This window comes from Chrysochloris asiatica, unplaced genomic scaffold (assembly GCF_000296735.1).
Source record: "Chrysochloris asiatica unplaced genomic scaffold, ChrAsi1.0 scaffold00205, whole genome shotgun sequence".
NCBI classification, from domain to species: Eukaryota; Metazoa; Chordata; class Mammalia; order Afrosoricida; family Chrysochloridae; genus Chrysochloris; species Chrysochloris asiatica.
Window position 1 is genome coordinate 3,660,329 of NW_006408723.1, and position 4,647 is coordinate 3,664,975.

The following is a 4,647-nucleotide window of genomic DNA, read 5'->3' on the forward strand; positions in this document are numbered from 1 at the left end:
TGAAACAAGTTATATGAATTGTTGAATGTGAAACTGATGATGTGCCCTTTGGATTTCACTCAATCCACAATAAAAACCTTAAATTAAAAAAAATAAAAATTAAATTAAAAAAAAAACAACAATGCGATATCATCTCACACCAGCAATAACAGCAAAAATCAAAAAAGTAGAGGACAGTAAATACTGGTGGGGATGTGGCGAGACTGGGGCACTCCTGGATTGCTGGTGGGATTGCAAAATGATCCAACCTCTCTGGAAAGCAATATGGCGTTTCCTCAGAAGGTTGAAATTAGAAATACCTTATGATCTAGCAATTCCTCTACTCAGTATTTACCCACAAGAAATATGAGCCATAACACGAGTAGCTATATGCCCACCAATGTTCATAGCAGCACTAATTACAATAGCAAAAAGATGGAGGCAGCCTAAGTGCCCATCAACTGAAAAATGGATAAACAAACTGTGGTACATACACACAATGGACTATTATGCTACCTTGAAGTATAACAAGGAAGCTGCAAACCACCTTATAACACGGATGAATCTTGAGGACATTATGTTCAGTGAAATTAGTCAGTCATAAAAGAAGAAATACTGCATAGGATCACTACAATAAAAGACTAAGAAAAAGAATCCATACTAAAGAGGGTGGATTCTTTGCTGGTTGCTGGGATGTGGGGGGTGGGGTGAGGGGAGGGAAGATATTAAAAAAGAAGAAGAAGATGGAAGAAATACAGAGTCACTGTACCAAAAAGAAATGGTCGATTCAAAGAGGTAGCATATAATCAAGAGCCAATGATGCTGAAGAAAGAAGTCCAAGGTGCATTGAAGACATTGGCAAAGAACAAGGCACTGGGAATTGATGGAATAAAAATTGAAATCTTTCAACAAAGTGATGCAGAACTGGAGGCACACACTCATCTATGCCAAGAAATTTAGGAAACAACTACCTGGCCAACTGACTGGAAGAGATCCATATTTGTTTTCATTCCAAAGATAGGTGACCCAATGGAATGCGGAAATCATAGGACAATATCATAAATGTCACATGCAATTAAAATTTTACTGAAGATAATACAAAAATGGTGGCACCCATACATTGACAGAGAACTACCAGAGGTTCAAGCCAGATTCGGAAGAAGACGTGGAACAAGGGATATCATTGCAGATGTCAGATGGATCTTGTCTGAAAGTAGAGAATATCAGAAAGATGTTTACCTATGCTTTATTGACTACGCAAAGGCTTTCGATTGCGTGGATCATGACAAAATATGGACAACATTGTGGAAAATGAATATTCCAGAGTACTTAATTGTGCTCAAGGGGAACCTGTACATAGACCAAGAGGCAGTTGTTGGAACAGAACAAGGGAACATTGAATGGTTTAAAATTAGGAAAGTTGTGCACCAGGGTTGTATTCTTTCACCAAACTTTTTCAACCTGTAAACTGGATTATATGAAGGAAAACATGGCATCAATATTGGAGGAAGACTCCTAAACAACCTGTTATATGCAGATGATACAACCTAGTTTCCTGAAAGCAAAGAGGACTTAAAATACTTACTGATGAAAACCAAAGACCAGAGCCTTTGGTATGGATTGCATCTCACTGTAAAGAAAACAAAAATCCTCACCACTGGACCAATAAACAACATTTTGCTCAGATTAACCATTAATACTCATGGAAGCAACAGTCAAGAAATCAAAGGAAGTATTGTGTTAAGGAAAGCTGCTCCACAAGACCTGTAAAGTGTGCAAGAATAAAGATGTCATTTTGAAAACTAAGGTGGGCCTGACCCAAACCATGGTATTTTCAGTAACCTCATGTGCATGTGAAAGTTGTACAGTGAATAAGGAAGACTGTAGAAGAATTGATGCATTTGAGTTATGGTGTTGGAGAAGAATATTAAAAGTACCATAAACTGCCAAAAGAATAAACCAATCTGTGTTGGAAGAAGTACAACCAGAATGCTCCTTGGAAGCCAGGATGGCCAGACTTCACCTCTCATACTTTAAACATATTATCAGGAGGAACCAGTCTCTGGAGAAGGATATTATGTTTTTTTTAAAGTAGAGGGTCAGAGAAAAACAGAAAGGCCCCTAATGAGTTGGAATGGCACAGTGGCAGCAGCAATGGGCTCAAACATAGCCACAATTGTGAGGTTGGTGCAGGGCCAGGCAGTGTTTCTTTCTGTTGTGCATTGGGTCTCTATGAGTTGGTACTGGCTCAATGGCATCTAAAAACAACAACATTGGCCCTTGTGTGGCACTATAGGATAAACATTGGACTGCTAACCACACGATTGGTGATTCAAATCCATCAACTGCTTCTTGGAAACCCTCTACAGGATTGCTACGAATCAGAACTGACTTGATGGCACTTAACAACAATTGTGTCATTGTAAAATAAACACAATGTTGTGCTTTTAATAAAACAATCCACACTTTGCTGTGTCATGAAAGTATAGCATTCAGAGTCACTTTTTCTTCCATCTCTTACTTGATATAATGGGTATGTCAAACCCCATTACCACTGAATTAATTCTGACTATAGCAACCTTAAAGGACAGAGTTGTTGTTGTTGTTAGATGCCTGGGCCAACCTTACTACTGTTGCCACGCTTGAGTCCATCGATGCCACAACCTGGCCAATCCATCTTCCTCTTTTTCTCCGACCCTCCACTTTATCAAACATGATACACTTCTCCAGCAACTGGTCCCTCCTGACAATATGTCTGAAGTATGAGAGACAAAGTTTGGCCATCTTGGCCTCCAAGGAGCACTCTGGCTGCACTTCTTCCAAAACAAATTTGTTGGTTCTTTTGGCAGCCCATGGCACTTTCAATATTCTTCATCACCATAACTCAAAGGCATCAATTCTTCTACGATCTTCCTTATTCACTGTCCAGCTTTCACATGCATATGAGCTGATTGAAAATACTATGGCTTGGGTCAGGCACACCTTAGTCCTCAAACTGACATCTTTGCTCTTCAACACTTTAAAAAGGTCCTGTGCAGCAGACTTGCTTAATGCAATATGTCATTTGATCTCTTGACTGCTGCTTCTGTGAGTGTTGATAGTTGATCCAAGAAGAATGAAGTCTTTTGACAGCTTCAATCTTTTCTCCATTGATAAGAATGTTGTGGCATGCTGGGGACGCCGCGCCTCCGGCGGATCCTAACTTCGGACGAAAAGCGCAGGATCCATGAAAATATGAGTTCCGTGAGAATGTTCGTGCCCAAGTAATTAAGCGAAGCGTTGCTTACCTGCCTAGATGCAGCCTAGTGACTTCTAAGGAATGCAGTGGCGGGGGGGGGGGAAGTCATTCGATATTGCAACTACCCTAGAAGGAAGTGAAACTTTAAAATCTAAACATGAAGGCTCTTCAGACCATTTGCAGGCAGCTCAGAAGTTCAAAGGGTTTCTTTGTAGAATGAGCTCCCTGTGGGGTTTTTTTCTCTACTTCTTTTTCATGTAGACGGAAGAAAAAAGTACACTCTTATGAAGAAGTGGACCAATAAAAATACTCTGATTTAGTACATGTCCTTCAGAAGCCATGCACAGACCCCAGAATCACTATTTGAAGAGGATATTTTCTCTATGGGCCTATGAGTAAGTGTAAATCCCCAAAGCAAGATGATACAACAAAGGCTCCATCAAACTGGTTTCCTCAGTTTTCCCAGAGAAAAGAGTAAAATCAAATACAGCAAGTGATCCTTCAATTCCTCTGAAAATCCCTTTGCAAAGAAATAGGATCCCAAGTGTGACCCGAATCATACAACAGACCATGACACCTGAGCAGGTCTTCTATTTGGAGAGGTGGAAACGGCGGATGATTCTAGAACTGGGAGAAGATGGCTTCGCAGAAGATACTTCAAACACATTTTTACAAGGGAAGCAGTTCCATGAAGCCCTGGAAAGCATTCTTTCATCCCAGGAGAGTTCAAAACAGAAAGATGGAAATCTGGAGTCTGACTATATTGAAAGCATCCATCATGTTCTGAAAGATGTTGCTGAAGTGCAAGTTCTTGAAAGTGCTGTTCAACATGAAGCCCTAAATTATGTTGGTCTGCTGGACTGTGTGGCCAAGTATCAGGGCAAACTATGTGTGATTGATTGGAAGACATCAGAGAAACCAAGGCCTTTTATCCAAAATACTTTTGACAACCCGTTACAAGTTGTGGCATACATTGGTGCCATAAATCATGATGCCAACTATAGCTTTCAGATTCATTGTGGCTTAATTGTGGTGGCCTACAAAGATGGGTCTCCTGCCCATCTACACTTAATGGACACAGAAAACTCTGTTCCCAGTACTGGTCCAAGTGGCTTCTTCGACTGAAAGAATACACCAAGAAGGAAAAGAACCTAAATGTTCAGAAACCACATTAGAAAACAGGTTGCTACTTGGGACCTTGAAAGACTCAGGTCTTTCTCAAACTTGGGAAGATATATTGCTGTTTATTGTGGTTTAAAAAGGGAACTGCGCAGAAGACCTATGTTAACCCAAACAGAAAGTGTTCACTTGTTGAAATGTCGTATAACCAAAATGACTGAAAAGCCAGAGAAGTTTAGATTTAAAGATCTGGAACTCTAGCACATCAAAAGCCAATTCTATTTGCCTGAAAGAGAGTGAGCGAGGTTGAT

At 40.2% G+C, this 4,647-nt stretch overlaps 1 pseudogene; it reads left to right on the forward strand.

The window, feature by feature from the left end:
- Positions 1-3,147: 3,147 nt before the first annotated feature.
- Positions 3,148-4,392, forward strand: LOC102819824 (annotated as a pseudogene).
- Positions 4,393-4,647: the final 255 nt, after the last annotated feature.